The sequence below is a fragment of the Nicotiana tabacum genome, chromosome 19 (genome assembly GCF_000715075.1).
Source record: "Nicotiana tabacum cultivar K326 chromosome 19, ASM71507v2, whole genome shotgun sequence".
Classification (NCBI taxonomy): domain Eukaryota; kingdom Viridiplantae; phylum Streptophyta; class Magnoliopsida; order Solanales; family Solanaceae; genus Nicotiana; species Nicotiana tabacum.
Window position 1 is genome coordinate 109,346,031 of NC_134098.1, and position 25,392 is coordinate 109,371,422.

General features: G+C 40.6%; 1 pseudogene; it reads right to left on the reverse strand.

The window, feature by feature from the left end:
- Positions 1–4,177: 4,177 nt before the first annotated feature.
- Positions 4,178–11,309, reverse strand: LOC142173645 (small ribosomal subunit protein uS4m-like; annotated as a pseudogene).
- Positions 11,310–25,392: the final 14,083 nt, after the last annotated feature.

Sequence of the window (25,392 nt, forward strand, 5' to 3'; positions counted from 1 at the left end):
GCAAAGATTTGAGGGATAAGAGAGCAAGATGGCGTGGGGGCAAGGGTAGTAACATCTGAGCAACGCAAGCCCTAGAAATCGGCATGGTATGAATTTCTCTCCTTCGGTATAGTCTGTCCTGACTCGCTAGGTCCCAAGAATCCAAAGGATACAAGCTTCTCAAGGCCGAGTTGGAATGCTTTGTTTGTAGAGTCTTTTTCAGTTCAGGTCTTGAATTATTTGATTTGGTAAAAGTTTGGATGGAGAAAGACTATAGGGCTAAGAGAAGCTCTCATATCAAGCCCTTGATTTGACTTTTGCCCATGCCGTTTCGAAAGAAAGGGAACCTATTGGAAGAACCTGGATATGTCGATTTAGAAAAAGCTGATGCATATGGGAATGAAAGGTGAATAGAGGGGTGTTCCAGCTAGTTACTCTAGATGTCGGAATTTTAAATATTGGATTGAGAAATGCAAACTCATTCGACAAAGATCCCATGCAACACTTGTTCGAAACCATTGGAATGATTCAGTTACCATTCGATTCTACCGAAGATCTTAACAATGAATACTGATATGGAACGGATGTGGAAACAGAGCCCATACCTTCTCTTCTCAAGGAAGAAGCGGGAAGGAAAGGTTGGTTGCACGTTTTTTAGGAGTAATGACTCATTTCTCTCTCCCCCAAGGACTCTGTCTCTCGGGTATCTATCAACATATAGAGATATTGCCTCTGTCGCTGGATAGAGTGATCTTCTTCAATCTCCGAGTTCAAAGGGTAGAAAAGGGAAGGTCAAGGCTTTCTTCTCATAACTCTTTCCATGGAAAAGTCAGCATCTTAGCCCGAAGAGCAAGGATTTCTTCCTCTGTGTCTACTGCTATTGATGTGTATACTCCCATTGACTCTTTTTGAGTAAGATCAGTAGGCGATAAGCTCACATCCGGCTCCATAGAATGAAAGATCAGAGTCATATTATCTTGACTACTCCATAGAAGACAAAACTCTTAACGATGCTTTGAATAGCAATCTTTCGTACCCCATTCAATAGACTTGATAGGAAAGTTTAATAGAGTGACCAAGCTAAGACCTTAGACGAATAGAGTGTCCAACCAATCACGACAAACAGCCCTGCACTAAGCAAGTCGTAGTCCCAGCTTTTTTTCTCCTTTGATAGAGTTGGATTGGAAGAGTCAGCCTGCGGGGTAAGCCATTTCATGTGTGCGAATTATTGTTGGTCTTTCTTATTTTTTCTGGAGTAAGAAATCTAATAGGGATTCAAAATCTACCATAACATAAGGAGAGGGGGCAGAGCAATATCTTGGGTTGCCACTCAACATCATCTTCCTTTCCTTTACCTTTAAACAGTTAGAGCCTCTTCTCTTATCAGCCCTTTTACTTAGTTCCTTTTTGGTTAGCTACTTAGGATGAATCACATAGAGGCGATCTCAAAGAATACAATATTTTTCAAGAGACAGAAAGCCTAAGAGAGATCACCAGAGTATAGCACAAGATTGCCTTTTCTTGCTGCCATGGGGTCGACCTGTGAACAAGGTAAACCCAATGGGAACCAAAAAATAGGGGGTACCACATTGGGCATAAGACGATCCAAAAAGTGAAGGCTCATCCAGCTGAAGAAAGGAGGTGAGATAGGAAAGAGGTAGTTTGCTTCCAAACCGGTCCAGCCACGAGGAATCAAGAGATCTTTGGCGCTGCTGACTTGGATCTTGGGTGACGGAATAAGGCTTCCAGAAGCGACGAGCAGTCGCGTTTGAAGCTTGGCTCTAGCCGATAGGCTAGAAGTAAGCTTGGCTATAGCAAAGCAGTTACCAAGCACGAAGGAAAGGGCCTTCGCCACTTGTGCCGTATACGGGGGAACTCGCACGTGCGGTTCTTAGGGGAGGAGAGCTAGTAGGAGACAACCCATCCCAATAGCGTATATTTGGAGCTCAATATCAACTCCTATTTTCTTGCAAGACCCATTCGGATAAGGGAAAAGTCCAGATATTGCTTCGAAATAAGGTCCTTGTGTTGACCCTTTCCTGAACTAGAACCGGGGGAGGATGAGAGGAAAAGGGGATCAAAATGTCCCATAATTAAAGTGAGGGCTTTCCATTCTTCCTCCCCTCCCCCCCAACCCTCACATCCCCTTTTTCAATAAATAAGCCATGCGAGCCCCTCAGTGATAAGGAAGGAAATGAAGTAATCTCAATTTTATGAGAAATCCGGCCCGATGGATGTTCTCCACTAACCACAAGGATATAGAGACTCTTTATTTAATCTTTGGTGCCATTGCTGGAGTGATGTGCAAATGCTTCTCAGTACTGATTTGTATGGAATTAGCACGATCCGACGATTAAATTCTTGGTGGGAATCATCAACTTTATAATGTTTTAATAACGGCTCACACTTTTTTAATGATCTTTTTTATGGTTATGTCGGGGATGATAGGTCGATCTGGTAATTGGTCTGTTCTGATTCTGATAGGTGCACCTGACATCGGATTTCTATTACATCTCACATTTTTGTACATTAACGTTTCGTCTTCAGTTAATAGACGTGGATTCGGGGATGAGATTATCTTGAGATTAACATATTTATGCTATTTATAACATGTCACGCCCCAAACATGGTGAGGCGTGGCTGGCACTCGGTGTCGTGCTGGCCCGAGCGAACCACTCTATAACTCATGATCATTTTACCAAAACTATAACATACGTAGGTCAAGTTGGCTGAACTCATTCCTTTTATAACTACCATGGGCCAGCATGGCCACAACTCATAATGTACAAGAGTAAGTAGAAAAAATACTGTATCACTGAATCATTTTCTTAAAACATGAATACATATGGGCCGTCAAGGCCTCTGACATACTGTACAAAATGAACCTCTGTCTACAAAGCCTCTAAGATTCTTTGACATTTATTGGGACAAGGTACCGGCCTACCCATAAGTCTTTAGCAAAACTCTGAGACAATGACTCATAGACTCGGCTGCACTTCGAATGAGGTGGAGTCTTACCGATCCTTCGCTGAATGCCAATTTCCTCTACTACGAGGGCTCATCAAACTGATTATCTATACCTGCAGGCATGAATGCAGTGTCCCCAACAAAAGGATGTCAGTACGAATAATGTACTGAGTATGTTTCCAAATTAGTCCAACTTCGTACCTTTCCGGCATAAACCGTATATCTCAGAGAGTTGTATTCCTTTGGGTTGTTAGTAATGAAATGCTTTCATTATCGAAAATAAAGAACATATCCCGCCAAAAGATCGGTCCAATAATACCACCCAGTGGTAAATAGCACAATACTTCTTCGTGAATCTCCGTTATTTGAATACGGAACATCATAACAACGAATATGAATGAAACGGCTATAGCTCCTATATAAACTACTGGGAAGATCATAGCGAAGAAGTCGATACCTAACAAAAGAAGTAAACATGAAGTGCTGCAAAAGACTGGGATGAGAAACAAAACGAAATGTACCGGATTTTTAGCACGTACAACCATCAAACCAGAGACCAAAGCAGGGCTCGACAAAACAGAAAGTATCATAGTCCTTCCCTGAAATGGAACTTTCATGCTGGAGCAAGAACTAGCATGAAAGTCTATCTATTAAGACTAGCGTGGTTGTTCCTATTTCATTTTCTTCTTCCAAGCCCTTCTTAGAAAGCACTCACTGAGTTACTTACAGAATCTCAAATCTCTCTCGACGCCAGGAATTATTTATATGTCCAGGTCGATTAGAGGTTCGGCTTCCTTCTCCCCAACCTTTTAGCCTTCTGGACCCCTGAAAAAAAAACTGAAATAAAAAAGAAAGAAGAGAAATTGGGCCATCTTTCCCGAGAGAGACCGCCTTCTCTCATGCCAACAATCTTCTACTTCTTGTCGACTGCTCTATGATGGGATTCCCTCTTTTCTTGACTCTACTTGCTCGTCTACGCTCCGACCCAGCAAGTAATAATTGAAAAATGATGTTTCCTTGCCTGCATTAAGATTTAAAACTTGTCGTAAAAAAAGGCATTCGATTAGAATCAAGAAAAATATGGAAATAGTGAATCAGGATCTAGATGTATCACTATCTTTATCTTTATCCACGGAGATACCTAACTATATGGAGCGAGATCTATCTATGAATCATCCTAGAATATCCTCTATCCGGATAGATATGTCCCTATGAGCGACTACGCCGATCTTTATATATTTTGGCCACGTCCCCGTCCGCTCCGAAGAAGAAGGTTTGGATCTTTCAATCTTATGTCGTGAAGTGTGTGACCTATGTTAGGTCCATAAGATACCACAGCTTTTGGTGTTCTATTATTCACCTCCGAATAATGAGTAGGTAGTTCGATCCTTTTTATTTTGATCTTTTTAGTAAACTTATGAGGGGATGCGGAGAAATAGGTCGAATTACTATATAAAGAAGAGTTGTAAACTATAGGGCTTCTTGTTCGAGTAGGAATATTTTGGCTTTTCTCGTTCCTTCTCTTCGACAACAATAGGGATTTGAAATGATATAAATTCCTCTTCATTCTGTTGTGCTCAGCAAAAATACTGCCTGAGCATACTTTTTCGGATCCAAACTTCTTTGTTCTTTCAAAGTCTTCTTTTTCCATAGAAGAATGCAACTGTTGCAAAACTAGCATTTTAGTAGTAGGCGGCATCCCCTCTTAGTTTTGAGCAGGCGGAACCATTCTGTTTTGGTTCTTCTCCACGGGTGATCCAAGAAATTTCCTATTATTTTTTCAACTGAGATTTCTATATAGAAGGATCTCTTTATTTCTTCACCATGGGTTCTCGCATCATTTTCTCGAAACGATATTATATCACCGTGGGAGAGTTTAAAATGACTAATGTTAACCATTCCATTATTCACACAAACCCTTTGATGATTATCGACTGGCTTGCTTGAGGAATAGTTTCACAAAAATGGAGACGAACAGGGATAACGTCCGATCTTGTTTCTGGATTGAGTAGAAAAGGGATATATTTAGTCCGTTCTCTTCCTCTGTGCATTTATATGATGGGTAAGTCTCCATAAAAAGGGAAAACTTTCGTGTAGTTTGTGATTGGATGTAACTGTTAAGATTTTCTCTAGAATAAATCTTTCTCTTAATAGATATCTTTTTGTTCCGCAATCTTCGGAGAATACGGCATTGTATTATTGTAATTTATCTATTCCAAACATTTTCAGAAAGTTGACGACAAGTTTTAAATCTTAATGCAGGCAAGGCATATCTCATTGAATCAGTCTTTTTTGCCACATCGTGTATAACGGGAATCGAACCCCTTTCCGATGTTGGCGGGCAGATGTATAATATACTACTTTGATCCAACAACTTTTTAGGAGTAGGTTTTGGCTTGACCCTTTCTTCTTATTAGTCAGATAGGATTTCCACCCTTTCCCCTTTTAATATAATGATAAGGTAAGCTTCCAAAGCTGATTTCTTCAGCTGGTGCGCAGGAGCACACTTTTGTTTTCCCTTTACAATGGGCTTTCATGAATAGGGATTTCTAGCCCGCAGTCTTCTCTTCCTATCACTTCACTTTGTTCTAGAAATATGATCTCACCGGGCTGGACGAAGGGGGAAGAGATGGGTGGTCCGGGAACAACAAAGAGAGAGGGCTCGTAGCCCCCCTTCTCACTTTTTCCCACTCCTATTTGTACACCTGAGATGCAAAACTAGGATTTTAGTAGTAGGCGGCATCCCCTCTTAGTTTTGAGTAGGCGGAACCATTCTGTTTTGGTTCTTCTCCACAGGTAAGCATAAGTAAGATCTATTCATAGTGGGTCAGTCCCCCACAGTAGGGCTTCTCGCTTTTTATGAATGTGTCTATCTCTCTGCTTATGTGAGTTTTACCCGCCTTTTACTCAGCTTGCTTCTGACTCCCTATGAGCCCTTACTTTTTCGGAGGGTCGGCGGGACATGGGAGCCTCAACTCATGCATCGGTTAACCGAAATAACCTCTACTCTCCCACTTCCTTCTATTCAAAAGGCGAGAAACCCTTAAACAACAGAGTGGGTTTTAGCTTGCCCCTTTATATCTTATTAGTCAAACCTAAACGTCCTTATTTGAAAAAATAGCGCTAACACCCTGTCTATAGTAAGGGGTGTTTTCAATTCAATCTCCCACTTGATTTTAGAGAGTCAAATATAAAGACTCTTTGTTAGCTCTTCGTGCCTCCTTGACTTCTCAAACTAAATTAAGACCGTCCAACTAGAGTATAGCCGGAAGGAGCTCTTTTTGTATTGAAAGTGTTTTCAAATAGAAATGCATCGCGTCGGTAATAAGACTTAGAGTAAACGAACGATTCTAGCTCTTTACAGAAGGCAGTTCAGCTTGATAACTCGATAAGCTGTATTGACAGAACAAAACCACTCTTTCAAAGGTGGGATCAATCCCAACCTATTCTTCTTAGCCTAACAGTCTATTCGTGGAAGTAAATTATCCAAAAAGTCTCCTTACTAGACCTAACATCCTGTCATCGCTTTCAGATACAAGGAAGTTGGACTAGTTATTAGACCAAGTATCTCACGCTTTCTCTCTCAAACCCAGCCAAAGAAGCACATATAGTTGAAAGACTCTCATTCTTATTTAGAATATGAAGATCTTTCAGTTCGTAAAATCTTAAGCTTAAGAGCTTTATCCATAAGTAATGAGAGGAGACTTTTAGAAAACCCTCATGCCTTCTCTTGAGACAGAAATCTTACTGCTACCTCTGAGTCTGACAATCTAGTCTTCTAGACTTTTGGCTTTTAGAATCCTCTTTCTCTATGATCCTTCGTGCGTTCTTTATCCTATTCAAATTCGATTTAGCTTTCTTTTGGTTTCTATATATATGTTTTGAAGTAAGGTGGATCTATAGGGGAAAGGATAAATATATAGTATCAATAAGAAGATAGTTTGATTTTCTTGTTTGCATATGTGTATTGTCTAGTCTATGAGAATCAAGCTTTTCCCCTTCCATAAGCGCATATAGGGAAGTGGGCCCTCGACTATTGAGAGGACTCCTATTGTCTTTCTTTTATTTCCTATAGTTTCTTGTTCCCGCAACTCTCTGTTACCGAGACCCCTGGTAATCTCTTGCACGGCGCACAAGGCCCTAAGTCTTACCTCATGCAGTTTCTGCTTTCTTGTTGGCTTGGCGGTGCTTTCCTTCCTATGTGGAGAGAAGGCAGAAAAAGGATGTTTCCCCACTTTTCGTCCGTCGTGTATTCCCCCTTATGTCTTCTGTAAGAACGAGAGGGATGGGCTCCCCACTAACACTCTTTTAGATATTCCCCTTTCTAAGGACACTTTCTCGAGCCTTTTTCCCTCATCCCTTTTGGTTTGGGGACGACAAGTACTTCGTCTCGAGTAGGACACTGGTGATCTCTACATTTACCTATGTAATTTCGAAATCAGCTTTCAAGCAGATCCGCTTTTCTAAGGGAGAGTGGACTAAAAAATGGAGAAGCGTCACGCGTCATACTTTTGTAGACCAGCTAGTATACGTTAAAGAAAGTGGCTTCCTCAATTAAACAAGCTTCCTCATCTTCTCTACCCCCCAACAACTTCACTTCGGAGGAATCACATATTCTTAAGTGAGAAGATCATACTCTTATTATTGAATTTCCATTGTTTGCACGTAATAGCTCATTCTCTATATTGTTTTATGCTCAATCTTTCTATTTTCCTTTTTTAGTCTAAAAGGAAAGGGAAGTGACTATCATCGGATAGTCACGACTGCTTAGAGGTATGAATTTAAGCGAATCTTACTATCTGAAGGAGCTTAGCTTCTTAAAGGACTCTTAATAAAGAAAGCTTTCTTGAAGAAAGAAATTCAAGTAGGGCTTGAAAGAAGCCAGGCGATCCGATCACAAGATAAAGAAGATAGACAAGAAGATAAGGGGCGAAGGACTTTTTGAAATCTGATCGGTGTAAACATGATATTAAGTAGTCTTTGTCCTTACTTAAGAGACTCTGGACACTCCATGTCCTAAGCCCCAGGCATCTGGTTACCTTTGCGGTTCTCTGCCGCCTGCTTTTGCGCTATTGTTTCTTACGACGTCTCCTTTCTTGCGCAATTCCTGACTAGTCGTACTTTTTCTAAGGACCGGAATAAGAGGTTTCGGCTTTTCGGGGTATTTAACATAACTAATAATTCTATATTAGAAAATTTTAAAAATTTCAAATAATCTTGATCGGTATTCAACTAAGGGCCCTGTTTAGTAAGAGGGGAGCCAATACAAAGCTAACAAGCGGGAACCCTGTTCTAGACATAGTAGGATCAATTGAGTTAGCATATCTAATGTGCGTACAAGCATCATTTTCCTTTTATTTTTGAATTTCGCACTATTTAAATAAAAAGAACCTACAATAAGGTTTTCTTCCTTAAACACTAACCCGGCCAAGACTCATTAATAAGGTAACTTCGCCCTGTGTTTTTTGGAATAACTCCGGTGATAATTCTCCACTCATGTCCTTCCAGAGCTGGGTAAGTGATCTTCAAGGGCATCTCCCCGATCCATTATTCCCAGCTCTCCTCAATCAGATCCATAACTGTTGTTGCTTGTGCAGGAGTAACTAGAGAACTGAAAATTGCAATAATGTTGTCAACTAAGAAAGACCGGAAGTCCATGCGAGCCGGGCTGATATTAACCAAAAAGTTACCCTCCTCGAAAGTGCCTGAAATCAAAGACCCAGTCAGGGATAGAGTTGAGAATGACATTAAAATTGAACAACTGTGTGGGAGTACTAATAAGTTTTGTAAGGGTATAGTTTATTTAATTGAGCGAAATTAGGCCAGTACTCTTTTTGAATGTGATAGCTGAGAATTGTGATTCTTCACTCGATCAATTCATGCCATCACACTCTGTCTTTAGTATCTGTCCTGCACATCTAAGAAAAAAATAGAAAAAACTAGATTTCAATTGGATACCCCTTTTCTCTGTTCCAGGTACAGGTCAAGTTGAATTTACAAAAGAGAATTCAGTGTTAGAAGTATTCAAATCCATAAATTCACTACGAAACAAGGCCGGAACCAAGCCCTAAATTTAGGACTTTGGAAAACTGCAAATAGTAAACTTAAACTATCAATCATATTAATATTACATCCATCTCCACTTAGAAGTATTGGAAAATAAAGCTATCTGACAGGCAGAGGTTGACTATAAACTTCATCTCTCTCTGGACCTCAGGGCGTTTTTCCAAAGCTGAATTGCGCGTGCTCTTCTGCCATAGCAGAATCACGTGTGTACTTGATGTATAACCTCTGTAGTATCTTCCATTAGAACCCCAAATCAGCAATGAATATGTCCTTTAGACTTTGCTAGAAATGGCCGAACACTGAACAAATAGGTAGAAAACCAGCTTCTACTGGTTGTACTTTTAAGTTCGTTCAATTCACGTAGGCAGGGTGATTGAGGTGCGTCCTTCGCAAGTTTTTTACTTTCTTCACACAACAAAACAAATGTATGATAGTACTGTACTCAACTGCTCGTGTCGTATGGCTCTTCTATATTCTATAATCTATAATATGTTCATTCATACCAATATACCTGCTAAAAAAAACCAATAAATTTTCAACCCCTCTCACAGTCATCAAAACGCAAAACACAAAATTCCTCTCCTCCCTCTGCTCGACAACGCAATTCCCATGCTCACAACCGGTTAGAGCAAAATAATCCACCCCCGTCTTTCTCTTAAAACTCACCTCAGTCTCGTAAATTGTCTTCCCAAATCCAAGCATAAGGTGTATGATCCGCCGAATCCATAGCTCACTTCACCACTATCGATTAGGTGAAAGGGTTTTGCAAAGTTTGTTTCTTTCATACAGGCAGCGTGGTTGTAGTACTCATATTGTGCCAGCCATGAAATTCGTACTACATTGGCAAAATTGCTATACACTCTATAAGAAGAGGCTCGATAACCCTTCGTGCTCTACAAAAAAAAACAAAAAATAGAATTTTTCTACCAGTATATATCTAGAAGCCATGGCCCCCTGCTCAAATTCTCGATATTCCCCAGCGACTTGTTGAAAGTAACATTGAAATACAAAATGTATAAAATTTTCTTAGAAAGACTCGAATAATGTTAAATGGTTTCTTGAGGCATCTTCGCTCCGTGAACCCGGCTGCTATTGAAGCCGGAATGGAAGCAAGCCGTCAAAGAATTTGAGAATTAGAAGAAAGACTCTAGGGACTATGCCAGGAGCAGCAGGTACTGATCGTGGAGGCAATCTTCCTTCGTGCCCGAGAAAAAACAAAGAGTATGTCGACTCTTTTTAGTTTTAGAAGGTTTAAATAAGTGTCTTGAGACATTTGTTTTCATGTCTGGTGTTCTTTTTTTTTAGTGTAGATCTACTCCGGTGACTATTGGAGATAGACTCCTATCTATGCTAACTATCTTTGTTTGGTTTTATTTGTTATGTTTGCATGTATAGTATGGTAAAACCTAAAGTGTAAAATGTTTACTACTTAATGTTATGCTAATAGAATAATTAAAAAAGACTTATTCCCTAAATGACTATTCTAACTTTGTCCAAGAAAACTGGAATATGAATGAGATCCACAATGCCATCATTGTATGGCCGATAGTAGTACAGTAAATGATGCCTTCCTCTTCAGCGCCATGCATAATTTGCTCGTGTAAAGGCAGAAGAAAGAAAGCTCGAGCGAAAGAAAGCTGACCAGGAGTGCTAAACCAGTCTAGTATCTTAATCCTTGCACCCCATATGCTATTATACTTGGACTAGGGGCCTCCTTCCCTCGTGCTATTACACACATTGAAGTACCTTTTCTTATCAATTTGCATTCATAAAAAAATAGTCAAATTTGGTGACTATTATTTTAGTGTTCAATACCAATCCGGGAATACTAGGCTAAGCGTGTAGCATAGCCGCCTCACTCATCAAAAACATGCTTAGTTGAATGGTACTAACTAAGAATGCTATTGGATGAGGAAATTTTTACTCTGGAAGACCTGGAAAGACGGAACTACTTTCGGCGGGTCCTTCTATTATCTCCTTCACGCTACCAAATCCGAACTAATGAGTGCCTGTAGCAGCATTGAGTGATCCCCTTCTCCGACACCGATACCTTACGGATTACATATTGTGCCAACTCCCTTCTGCTGCCTCGCTCTACAATCGAATACTTTTCTTAGCACTGGTTGAATTAATTGGAACCCTAAGAAAGGATCAACTGTCTCTCGCTTTACTTTACCGGTAAAGCATTTCTTGCAAGATCGGATTGAGAGTGACTTCTTCCACAGACTAAGGTGTTTCGTTTGTGCATTTGCAGCAGTAGAAAGGAAAGTCTTCTCTCTTCCATTCGGGGCAAGCATCGTAATCGTACCGTTATAAAATAATACATAAGAAGTGGAGCAACATCTACTTATTGGCCATAAGCAATCCTTGATGAGTCCGATTTTCTGTGCTACGTTATTCTTAGATCTAGCGAAATTATTGGTATTGGTTTCAGAGTCCACTAGCTGTCTAAAAAGCCGATTGTCAACTTGAATATTTACACCAGAATCTCCAATCCAAGCCTCTTTTGTCAATCCGGGGCAATACGAGTAGCATAAGCTATTTCTTATAAACATGCTTTCGAGAATAAATTGGAGGACTACCGATTGATTGACCCCGAAAGTAAAGAATGACAGTTCAACGAGCTCTTATTCGCCTGGCAGTCCTGTATACTCTTGTCCTTTTGGATATAAAGGACACGGGGAGCTTCCTTGGGTATCTCCGAGGACTTGAGCGAAGGGATTGTTTACTGAACGTCCCATACTTTACATATCATTCGGTGAAGTGCCCCCTTCCATTTCTTAGGTAAGAGGAATCTACCTGTAATGCGTGAACCAGTCCCCATTTCTTTTGTACTAATCAACTATATGAAATATAGAAAAGAAGGTCTTCAATCTTCATACTTATGTGTGTTTGGAACATTTTGAGGTCAACTTTGAGTGGTTGATTTTTTCCAACTTCCATATCAATTATGGAAAAAGAGAGATCGAAGGTCTTGTCGTGTGTCTTGGAGCTAATAATTGCTTAAAATAAAGGCTGTTAAGGTCACATTGACATAGAATAATAAAGATTAGCTCACCTAGTAAGAAAGAACTTAACCTTGCCAACCAGGTATCAAAAAAATAGAGAAAAATCGGATATGAATAAGGGATAGGCAAGTCCCATTCAATCGATTCCTAATTCAATAGGGGAATCAAACATTTAACTATTTACGATGTCTCCCATGGGGACGGAAATCAAAATCGGGTAGGATTTACTCAATCAAAGACAATTCAATTCGACCTTAGCTGATCTAAGGTTTACCGTCTCTCCGGCCCCGTTTCGGTGCACTATTGGAGAGCTCACTGGGCTCGCCGCTTTCTCGATCTAAAATGGAAACTAGCCTACTGAACGATTCCATCTATCACTTATGTCATTTCTCAAGGTCAGAAATCTCAAATTTAGAATTTAAGCATGAAGTCATCGTTCTGTCATCCAACATGCTTCTATCTAAGAGATTTCAGACCTTACTACTCCCCTTTGTCACCCTTCTAAGCTCATTTTCCCTATGCCTTTAGTCTGCTTTAAATGATCCTTTCACTCTTCGAAGGTGAGCGAAGTACTTCGAGGGATTATATGGAAGGAACCTCTGCTAAGAATGGAATTCATTGAGTTGGAGCACTTCTTCTTCTTATTTAGCTTTCAAGTGGGAGAGGACTTCCATAGAGTTATTTATGTTAACCCTTGCTTTATGGTACTATCTCAGTCTAAGTCTTTGGGAGCCTGAATTTGTGGGAGCTGAGCCCGCATTCACTACCATCGTAGTCTGGGTCCAACTAGGAGGTCTTCCCATTGTATTCTATTACATACATGACCACATTCAATAGGCTAGGAAAGGAAAGGAATGGAATCTTTGCGTGGACAAAGAGAAAGAAGAGAGGGCTAGGTCAACCTTATAGATAGCGTAACGTAAGGACGGGATAGGAAAGATAAATGCTCAGTGAAGCGCTCAAGAGAAGGGTGTAGGGCGTTGAGCAGGGCTAGTCAGCACCCCCAGAGTATAAAAAATACCGGCTGGTACAAAGCAGGTCAGGAAGCTTGACATGACAGAAGTTCGAGTCGAACCTGTCTAGCAGATAGTGGGGAGATTGGTAGTTTGAGCAGTGGAAGGACATGGAAGGCAGCTGTAAGGGATTGAAAGCACGTAGTCCCTCGATTTAGGGATCAGTAGTGTCTTCCTCGTTCGGTAGGTAGGCATAAATGGAGCTTCCAGGAGTTAGTGCATTGGATTCCTAGGCAACTGCATCTAGTAGAGTTGATTGAAGACCAAAGCAGTCTCCTTTCTAGTGTAGTCTAGTCTTCTAGCCATGGAAATGAGTCCTTAAACTCCACAAGCTAGATTATCTATCTTAGCACTTTCCCTCCTTTTTTGTACGAGTCAAGCAAGTCTAGGAAGAGTGAATCATCGAATAGGGGGGAGTAATATCACGGCAAAAGCCTTTTGCGTCGGAAGAGCAGGCTTCTTCTTTTCGATCTGGTAGGAGGGGAAGGAGGGGAAGAAGGACAAAGTTTTCGATTAAGCATTTATGTGGGTCTAGCTCTGCTTTCTAAGGGCTTCTTTTCTTAGCTTCACCAGCTGGAAAGATAATTCATGTGCATGAACAAAGGTCTAACAGTTTCATTGTAGGCACATCTTTCTCTTAGTGAAAATCGCGTTCACACAGCCCTATGCCCACCTTGTGGTATTCATCCGGATTTCTCTGTCCCAAGCCGGTCTGTTCACAAATCTCGGATGTTACTTTTTTTCACGAATCCGACCTTTTTGGGGTTGAGGGCGTAAGCACAGCTATTAAATAAAATCCGCATCTACTATTCACTCGTCCCGCTTGAGGTTTGTCGAAGATAAGTATGAAGTCCTCTATGGCTGAACTAGACTACATTTCGAGGATGAGTAATGGATAAAAATTCATCCCGAGGTATACTCACAAACTCTTTCATGAGCTGGACTCGAACCAGCAACTCTGGGAGTAAAAGACAAGCCTAGAGAATAACTTTTCATTTTGACCGTGACAAAAAAAAAAAGAAGAGAAGAAACTTAAAGTTGGCGCCCATATAACGGATTGCTTGCTTACCAAGCCATCCTGGCTTTCACTCCTCCAGTTTAGATTATTCTGCTTTGTTTCACCCAAACGGCCTACCTGTTTTCCTTTTGTTCAGCTGCCCTAAACCGAGCCATAGGGACTTCTCAGTGCAAATCCAATTCATTATCATCCACCGAGTATTCTATTTATATAGGCTGAGTTTTGGCCATGTGTTCGTATATCACGAGATAGTAGATTAAAAAATTCGAGTTCTCTCTGGTCCTTTACTAATAAATTCCCGCCTTGTTGGTCAAGTTCACTTCGTTTCTCATCCAAAAAGTCACAAAATGTTTCTTGGGGGGTTGTAGGCGGCATTTTCGGCCAAGGCAGGATGTGAAGTAAGTATTTGTTGAAAAAGAGAATAGCATGAATGCTTTTACTCACGGATCCGAAGATCCCTATTCTCGAACTCGATCAATTGGTTATATTCCTTTTATGAGGAACAATTGTTGAGTGAATATTTTACTTCTGCCCAATAGACCCCCCTATCCTTATCCATGAAAAAAATGCTATTGGTATTTTCCATTTCCAATATCCTATTTATCATCGATGACTCCAAGGCTATATTGTGAGTCAAGGGCCAAGGCTCCAACAGGACCTGGAGCAACAATAAATCTTTCAATGAGGAGTTTGAAGGGCTTGAAAGAGGAAATCCTTGCCCCCCCCCCCACCCCCACACACTCAAAACCAAAACAAAATAGAAAAAATCAACCAAAAGAACATCTAAGCGAGAAAGTAAGTAGATCCGGATAAAATAGAAAAAGAAAGAGATGAAAAATATTAGGAATATGTCACGACCCAACTGGAGGGTCATGACTAGCACCCAGGCCATACTTGCCGAGCACCAACGTACATTTTATCTAACCTTCCTTATTATCTTTAAGGGTCAACAAGATCAATATAAATAGTAGACATGGATCATGAACATCCAACAATGAAAGATAATGTCATGAACATACATAACATGGGACGACAAGACTGTCAAGAAACTATATATAAGGTACGAGCTACCATGATGCCATGAAAGACTATACAACAAAAATCAGCCGACAAGGCATTCTAAACCATACATAAGTCGACACCTGTCTATGAGCCTCTAAAAGAACATAAATGCTACAACATTGCCGGAACAGGGCCCCGACATACCCATAATGTCTATAACAAAAATGCATACCAAGACCACGGCAAGTCCGGAGAAGGGATCTCGCCAATAACCGCTGAACCGGATAGCCTACTGTGATGGGGGAGCTGCGTCTACCCATCTATCAGGACCTGCAGCACGACATGCAGCGTCCACAAATAAAAAGGATGTCAGTACGAATAAAGTACTGAGTATGTAAGGCAGGAAAGCATAAATGACAACAGTAATGTAAACAGGGATAGAGAATATACAACCTGTGACATCTGGGTACCTCTGAGGGCTACTGACATGAAATACATGATACATACATATATATACATAAACATTTAAAACATACGCCTTTGTGGGCATCACCATCATCATATCGTACCCGGCCGTAATAGGCTCGGTAAAACGTACCCGGCCATCATAGGGCTCGGTAGAATCGTACCCGGCCACGTGGAGCTCGGTAAAACCCAACTGATCAGTGGTTGCACAATAGGTGCCATACCCGGCCGACTATAGCGCGGCTCGGTAGAGTAAAATAGATACATATATATGATGCATGCTGGACTCATTGGAATCACATTTTGAACCTTTCGGAGTGACGTAAGGTCGGTATCCTTCGTACATGTTATTAGGCTTAACTCTTCATCAAGAATCTTATAAGAATAAGGAACTACCAACAACATTGATAATATAAGAATAAGAGAAGTAACATCAATATCAATCGTTTCATAAGAAGGGCAGCAATGTAAGTACTGCTAGCTTCTAAGAGTAGAGTATCTTTGGGAGCTCGTTCATTACATTATGTACAATCGGAGTCGTGCAAAAGAATGAAGGGGATAGCCTCACATACCTTGTATATACTGCCCAACCTCAAGCTATGCAAATGTCACGACTCCTTAGTCTACAATAAGACAAATGACACTATCATTATCGTTTAAGCGTCGTAACTATTATGTATCGACCACAACCTATTTTACGATGAAACGGACAGCACCTCCCCTATTTATATGACTTCCCACAAGTCAATACAATCACCAAACAGCCCAAACAACATCATTAATAATCATATTGAGCCTCCAAAATAGTCCACCAACCAACAACATTACTACCAAGCCTTTCGATATATATTTCACAAGTTCTAGCTTCAACGACTTAGCTGCAACTTGGATAATCTTAAATATATATAGAGTAAGAGGTTCCTTACCTTTAAACAGAAAGAACAACTCCAATTTGACCTTAATTTTCCACGAAATATCCCTTCAATTCTGCCACAAGAACAAGGAAGCAAAACTAGCAATTAATTCGGGTTTTTCGGCACTAGAATTACTTTAGAAGACTTGAAATCACCTAGGGTTGATATTAAAAACTTGAAGGTGTATTTACAAGATATAAAACACTTAAAAGAACCTCCCACACGAGCTGGAACAACACAAAAATCAGCAACAACAAGAAGAACAAGAAACTTACTAGCGCCACGGGATTCCTGACATTTGATTTGTGTTGTTTGCCCTTTGTTTGGTTCTTGGATCATGAGAGAACCTTGAGAGACTGATTTTAGGGTTATAAGGTCTGAATATACTGAAAAATAATGACTTAAAATGGGGTTGAGGTATCTTATATATGTCCATATGTCTTAAACCGCCTTTGTGGGCCCCATAGAGAGCAGCTTGGCGCACTCTCGCGAAAACGCGAATATCTCTCTATTCCGAGATTGTATCGATGAACGGTTTAATGCGTTGGAAACTAGACTCATAGATCTTCAATTTGATAGGTAGATCACCCCATAATTCCAAGCACATTGGGAGAAAAATGCAGTAACATTTGACCTAAAGTTTAAGTAAAATTATAAACCTAAGTTGCGACAACGTTTATCGACTTTTGTTTCATAACTCGCTTGACTTCAAGACTTATGATGCGGATATTATATGATTCAAATACATTAAAACAATACCTCTTGGGATAGTTAATCACCTCTAGTGTTACCCGAAAATACGGGTTACAACATCCTTGATTCGTTTAACTTCTAATATTTGTTAACCACTCTTATACACCCTTGTATCATTTAAGACCAATAGGATTAACTTCTTATCATCTCAAAGATAATCTCTTCTTGGATTTATGTCGACTAACTTACGGCGTGATCTATGGTATGCGAATTTGGGTTGTAACACCCTCTCCCCCTTAGGAACATTCGTCCTTGAATGTACGGGTTTATGGGGTGTCTAACTCATCGTGGATTCCGACGGAGATTTCCGGCTGAGTTTCCCCCATAAAATGGACACTAGCCAAACTTGCAAGCAGTTAAACCCAACCTATGGCCTTACAAGACTATACAAAGCATTATGGATATGTACATTATATGCATATCACCATTTTGTATTAAAAAAAAAGAGTATTCACAAGCTATTGCTTATCTCATAGAGCCGTTTCACCTTATTATGCGTCCTTCTTTCCCCCGGCATCCTCGTTATCTTTACTCTGGAATAGGTAAGGGTATTTAGACTTCATCTCCTCTTCTGCTTCCCATGTCATTTCTTCTATATTCTTGTTCCTCCATAATACTTTCACGGAAGCTACATCCTTTGTTCTCAGCTTGCGGACTTGTCGATCTAATATAGCCACTAGCACTTCATCATATGATAGATCCTTTGTAACTTGTACATCTTTGATAGGGACGACCCGAGAAGGGTCTCCAATACATTTTCTCAACATAGATACATGGAATACCGGGTGGACAAATTCCAATTCAGATGGCAATTCTAACTCGTAAGCAACCTGTCCAATTCGTCGAAGAATTTTGTACGGCCCAATATACCGTGGACTCAACTTACCCTTCTTCCCAAAACGCATAACACCCTTCATCGGCGAGATCTTCAGGAAAATCCAATCACCAACCTCAAATTCCAGATCATGACGCTGGACATCGGAATAAGACTTTTGCCTGCTTTGTGCCGTCCTCAGTCGCTCTTGTATCACTTTCACCTTCTCAATGGCTTGGTGAATCAAATCTGGCCCATATAATTCTGTCTCACCGACTTCGAACCATCCAACTGGTGATCTACATCTCCTCCCGTACAGTGCCTCATACGGGGCCATTTTAATACTGGAATGGTAGCTATTATTGTAGGCAAACTCTATAAGTGCCAGATGGTCATCCCAATTCCCCTTGAACATCCAACAATGAAAGATAATGTCATGAACATACATAACATGGGACGACAAGACTGTCAAGAAACTATATATAAGGTACGAGCTACCATGATGCCATGAAAGACTATACAACAAAAATCAGCCGACAAGGCATTCTAAACCATACATAAGTCGACACCTGTCTATGAGCCTCTAAAAGAACATAAATGCTACAACATTGCCGGAACAGGGCCCCGACATACCCATAATGTCTATAACAAAAATGCATACCAAGACCACGGCAAGTCCGGAGAAGGGATCTCGCCAATAACCGCTGAACCGGATAGCCTACTGTGATGGGGGAGCTGCATCTACCCATCTATCAGGACCTGCAGCACGACATGCAGCGTCCACAAATAAAAAGGACGTCAGTACGAATAAAGTACTGAATATGTAAGGCAGGAAAGCATAAGTGAGAACAGTAATGTAAACAGGGATAGAGAATATACAACCTGTGACATCTGGGTACCTCTGAGGGCTACTGACATGAAATACATGATACATACATATATATACATAAACTTTTAAAACATACGCCTTTGTGGGCATCACCATCATCATATCGTACCCGGCCGTAATAGGCTCGGTAAAACGTACCCGGCCATCATAGGGCTCGGTAGAATCGTACCCGGCCACGTGGAGCTCGGTAAAACCCAACTGATCAGTGGTTGCACAATAGGTGCCATACCCGGCCGACTATAGCGCGGCTCGGTAGAGTAAAATAGATACATATATATGATGCATGCTGGACTCATTGGAATCACATTTTGAACCTTTCGGAGTGACGTAAGGTCGGTATCCTTCGTACATGTTATTAGGATTAACTCTTCATCAAGAATCTTATAAGAATAAGGAACTACCAACAACATTGATAATATAAGAATAAGAGAAGTAACATCAATATCAATCGTTTCATAAGAAGGGCAGCAATGTAAGTACTGCTAGCTTCTAAGAGTAGAGTATCTTTGGGAGCTCGTTCATTACATTATGTACAATCGGAGTCGTGCAAAAGAAAGAAGGGGATAGCCTCACATACCTTGTATATACTGTGTATATACTGCCCAACCTCAAGCTATGCAAATGTCACGACTCCTTAGTCTACAATAAGACAAATGACACTATCATTATCGTTTAAGCGTCGTAACTATTATGTATCGACCACAACCTATTTTACGATGAAACGGACAGCACCTCCCCTATTTATATGACTTCCCACAAGTCAATAAAATCACCAAACAGCCCAAACAACATCATTAATAATCATATTGAGCCTCCAAAACAGTCCACCAACCAACAACATTACTACCAAGCCTTTCGATATATATTTCACAAGTTCTAGCTTCAACGACTTAGCTGCAACTTGGATAATCTTAAATATATATAGAGTAAGAGGTTCCTTACCTTTAAACAGATAGAACAACTCCAATTTGACCTTAATTTTCCACGAAATATCCCTTCAATTCTGCCACAAGAACAAGGAAGCAAAACTAGCAATTAATTCGGTTTTTTCGGCACTAGAATTACTTTAGAAGACTTGAAATCACCTAGGGTTGATATTAAAAACTTGAAGGTGTATTTACAGGATATAAAACACTTAAAACAACCTCCCACACGAGCTGGAACAACACAAAAATCAGCAACAACAAGAAGAACAAGAAACTTACTAGCGCCACGGGATTCCTGACATTTGATTTGTGTTGTTTGCCCTTTGTTTGGTTCTTGGATCATGAGAGAACCTTGAGAGACTGATTTTAGGGTTATAAGGTCTGAATATACTGAAAAATAATGACTTAAAACGGGGTTGAGGTATCTTATATATGTCCATATGTCTTAAACCGCCTTTGTGGGCCCCATAGAGAGCAGCTTGGCGCACTCTCGCGAAAACGCGAATATCTCTCTATTCCGAGATTGTATCGATGAACGGTTTAATGCGTTGGAAACTAGACTCATAGATCTTCAATTTGATAGGTAGATCACCCCATAATTCCAAGCACATTGGGAGGAAAATGCAGTAACATTTGACCTAAAGTTTAAGTAAAATTATAAACCTAAGTTGCGACAACTTTTATCGACTTTTGTTTCATAACTCGCTTGAATTCAAGACTTATGATGCGGATATTATATGATTCAAATAAATTAAAACAAGACCTCTTGGGACAGTTAATCACCTCTAGTGTTACCCGAAAATACGGGTTACAACATCCTTGATTCGTTTAACTTCTAATATTTGTTAACCACTCTTATACACCCTTGTATCATTTATGACCAATAGGATTAACTTCTTATCATCTCAAAGATAATCTCTTCTTGGATTTACATCAACTAACTTAAGGCATGATCTATGGTATGCGAATTTGGGTTGTAACTGAATAAAAGAATCACACTCCTTTTTCTTTTTGTTGAACGAGAAACTTGAGTCAGACTTTGTAAAAGTAAGAAGAAAAGAAGGATTAATTCTGGGTGGTGCTTCTATCTAATCCTAGAAAACATACGAAACAACCTGCTACGGAACTATTGATAAGGGGCAAAAATACTTTACTTAGTTAAGGCATCATGTCTTTACTTTATGCTTTGCACTGTTTGCTGTTACAAACCAGCCGGTCGTTTTGAGTATTATAACCTTGTTCCCCCATTTACTGCTCAATTTATTCTTTATAGTTATTTTAAGACTTACCGGGTTAGTTGGTTCAGGTCCGGAAGGAATTCGGAGTGAAATGAGATACTTAGTCTCATAATTGAAAATTTACGTTAGAAGAGTTAACCGGATATGGATCTATGTGTAAGTGACCTCGGATTTGAATTTTGATAATTCTAATAGCTCTGTATGGTGATTTTGGACTTAGGAGTGTGTCCGAAAATTTATTTGGAGGTATGTGGTGGAATTAGGCTTGAAATGCCGAAAGTTGAAATTTTGAGAAGTTTGACCGGGGGGGGTTGACTTTTTGATATCGGGGTCGGAATCCAATTATGAAAATAAGAATACCTCTGTTATATCATTTATGACTTGTGTGCAAAATTTGAGGTCACTCGGACGTGATTTGATAGGTTCCAGAGTCGTTTGCTGAAACTTGAAATTTCAAAGTTCATTAGGCTTGAATTGGGGTGTAATTCATGATTTTAGCGTTGCTTGAGGTGATTTGAGGGTTTGACTAAGTCTCTATGATGTTTTAGGACTTGTTGGTATATTTGGTTGAGGTACCTAGGGGCTCGGGTAAGTTTCGGATGGTTCACGGATCAAGAAGTGGACAAAAAAAGCCGATGCAATTTCCTTCTGCTACAAATTCCATCTCCCAGAATCGAGCCCAGAATCTCCCAAAATCGAGCCCTGAATTGTGCCTAGAATAGGGCCACAATCGAAGCCACGATCGAAGGTAGGATCGAAGGCCAGGGTTGAGGGCCATGATCGAGGGTCAGAATCGAAGCCCAGGATGGAGGAACACGATCGAAGGCCCAGGATCGGGGGCTGTCTGGGCAGATTTATAAAGTAGGGACTTCGTCCCATTCGCCATTTTTGACAAATTGGATCTTGAGGAGAGGCGATTTTTGATAGATTTTCAAGGAAAACTTGAGGTAAGTCCCTTGCGAGGCAAAGGCATAGCAGAGTAAAGAATTTCACGTTTTTAGGTAAGTAACAGTTTTAAATCTGGTCCTAAGGATATGAAACTCCGAAATTTTGTGTCATGTGATTATTTTGGAGGTGACACATATGCTAGGTGACGGGCATGTGGGCATGCATCGAGGGGATTGTGACTTGGTCCGTCTCGTGGAAACTGTAAAACTGAATAACTTGTTGATAGTTATGTGCTCTCTATGTGGTCTGGAAACTTGACTATAATTCATGCTAGAAACCATGTGTTAGGCTATATGTTGGTATTGTTGGGACCCACAAAGGTGGTATATATGTTGAATTATCTGCTTAAATTGTTGTTTTGTACTCAGTCGCAGCTTACTTGATTAGTTTATCTCAGTCTCTATTGTTCATTATTGATGTATCATATCATTGTTGTTTGGGCTAATTTTATGATTGTTGAGAGCCCGAGAGCATGGAGAGCTTTATGACTGAGTGAGGCTGAGGGCCTGATTGTGAGATATTATACCATAGCACATGAGTTCTCAGTGCAGATCCTTATATTATACTATAGCATGTGAGTTGGCCGTGCAACACGTGAGTTGGCCGTGTGGATCTAGATATTTATATTATGGCATGTGAGTTGTCCATGCAGCACATGAGTTGTCCATGCAGATTATAGCGCTTGAGCTGTAGGAGCCCCTCCGGAGTTCGTACACCCCCAGTGAGTGCGGGTACCTATTGAGTGTGAGTGCTGAGGGCTGGCAGCCCAATGAGTGATTGTTGTCCTGAGAGGTTGTACTTGTTTTTCATTGGTTGATGCACTTTGTTGATATTTGTTGTTGTGGTGAAATTTCTGAAGGATTCTATATCTGAATTACATGAACTTGAACTGTATAAATTTGATTTGACTTAAACTGTCCGATTTGAAAGCATGTCTATTCTTTGCTGGAATTACTGAAAATGAATTATAATTGTATAGCTCATCACTATTTTCAGTTCCTTATTTATTATTGTTACTTGCTGAGTTGGTTTACTCATACTACACCCTGCACTTTGTGTGCAAATCCAGGTGCTTCTGGACATAGCGGGTGTTAATTCTCTCGCACAGTTGATTTTTCCGGAGATTCAGAGGTAGCTGCAATGTTCCGCAGACCTTGTCTCTCCTTCCCTGTCTCCTTGTTTACTATATTTGGTCTTAGACTATTATAGACCGTATTTTCTGGATATGTATGGATATTAGATGCTCAAGTACTCAGTGACACTGGGTTTTGAGTAGTATTCGTATCAGTATATGTGGGATTTTGTATTGTATTTAAATATTATATTTTCAAACTTAAGAGAAATTTTGGTTTATTAAGATTATCGTCTTGCCTAGAATCGAGATGGGCGCCATCACGAATGGTTGGGATTTTTGGTCGTGACATTTTCCTTACTGTCCGACCACGGAGAAGGCTACCGCATCAAGGTGACGGGATTCGAACCAATGGCCCTCTGTACCCAAAACAGATGCGCTGACAAGACTGCGCTACACCTCGTCTCACCACCCCGAAGCTTATAGATCCACCCGATCGATGAATACTCAAACCAAATGCACCCATCCTTTTGGGCACAGGGATGCGAGAACCAATCCGAGTAATCAACCATTTGTTTTTTGAATTTGCCTCAAGTAAGCCACCCCAACCCTACCACCAAAACGCCGTCAGTATAGTGTAGGAGCGCTCACATTTTATTGCTTACTCTTTCACTATCATTTCTAAATCTGGCTCGCTCCCAGATACAGTTTGGACCTTTCGCCTACTTAGAAGTGGATTCGGACCATTGACACAAGGATTTTCAGTCCTTTGCTATAACCAGCTGAGCTACCTGAACCACTTTAGTATAGTCTATTTTCTTCATCGAATAGCGCCCTACCGTACCACTTGACTAGTAAGGGAAAATCCCTTTAATAAACTAAGAAAATAGAATAGATAGGCTTTTTTTGCTTGTTCGTCAAGCTTTCGAGTAGCTCTTACAACTGCCGCCTAATCCCCCGACATGCTCAAGAACCGAGAGCCGTCCAAGGACTGGACGATCGGATGGAGCTTGCTTATAGAAAGAAGATAGGCCGGTCAAAGAAAAACAAGGTGCAACGGGCTCTCCGCTCCTAGTCACTAAGAAGTGTTATTCTGTTTTCCAAGGGACTGGACTCCACCAAGAGGTTCTTTCTCTCAAGTAATTTCGCCCTCCCCTTTCATTTCCATATCGGAGGAAATGGGATTCATACTCATGATACAATCTTCTTGTATGTCGATTTAGCAAACCAATGCCTTAAGCCACTCATCCATACCTCCAAGTTGTTGATCAGAATTGATTTGGATTTGCCGGGTTTAGTTACTTGCCCGAAGGAAGGGCTATCTGATCCGATCAACTATGTAAGCCGTAGCGCGCTAGCGCACGTACTCTTCCTTTATGATCGAGACTCTATCCAGATATATGGATCTCATCTCCCTAGCATCAAAGCGAGACTCCATCCAAATCTGCCACTCCTTGGGCGAGGCCTTCTGTTCTATGAACAGCCTACCACTGAATGATTCACTTTCAAGATCTCGCCTCTGCCCCGGGAGAACAACGGGTCAAGCCAAGCCCTGACCCGCTTAAATGGAATTCATATCTCCTTCGTCTGGTCGAGAAGGGAAGAGAACTGGATTCTGCCTCTTCTGTTACATTTACATTATATTACGGTGAAGTCCATTCTCGTCATGATTGATCCACGTCCTAGAGTAGTGCCCGACTTGCTTAGCAACCAAAGATATCTTACTAAGGTAGTTTAATTTTTATTTTGAAAAAACGAGGCGAAGGCATTTTTCCTTGATTGCATGAGCTAGCCAGCAAGACAACAAACCCCCCCTTACTCACCACAACATCTATAAAAAGAGCTCTTTCTCCTTTTCATAATAATAAGGTAAGCATCCAACTCTCGATCCAGAGCTACTGCTTCAAGAATCAACTGAGTTAAGGAAGTAAGGTTAAGACGTCGACTTTGATAGGGGAGATGAAAAAGAATTCTTTTCTTTAGAAGTAAATCCCACTAAATTAGACTTTTACACTTGATATGAAAAGTAGAGGCTAGCGGAGTCAAAGGCCGAGCCTCAACCAGCAAACGGGGACAACCATGCTAATCCAAGCATAGTGAAATTGGGGCCACTCTACCCTTCTTTCTTTACCCTAGACTTCGTTCTTCAAGGAGACCCATGTGCATTTCATCTGTTATGTGCTCGCTACGCCCTTGTGCCTTTAGTTGAAGTATAGGTCATTCAATCTATCTTGAAGGGATTTTGCTAGTAGGTAGCGAGAAGACTAGTAGTATCGACAAGAGGCTATATCAATAGCTCAAACTTTTTTCGGGTAGGGTA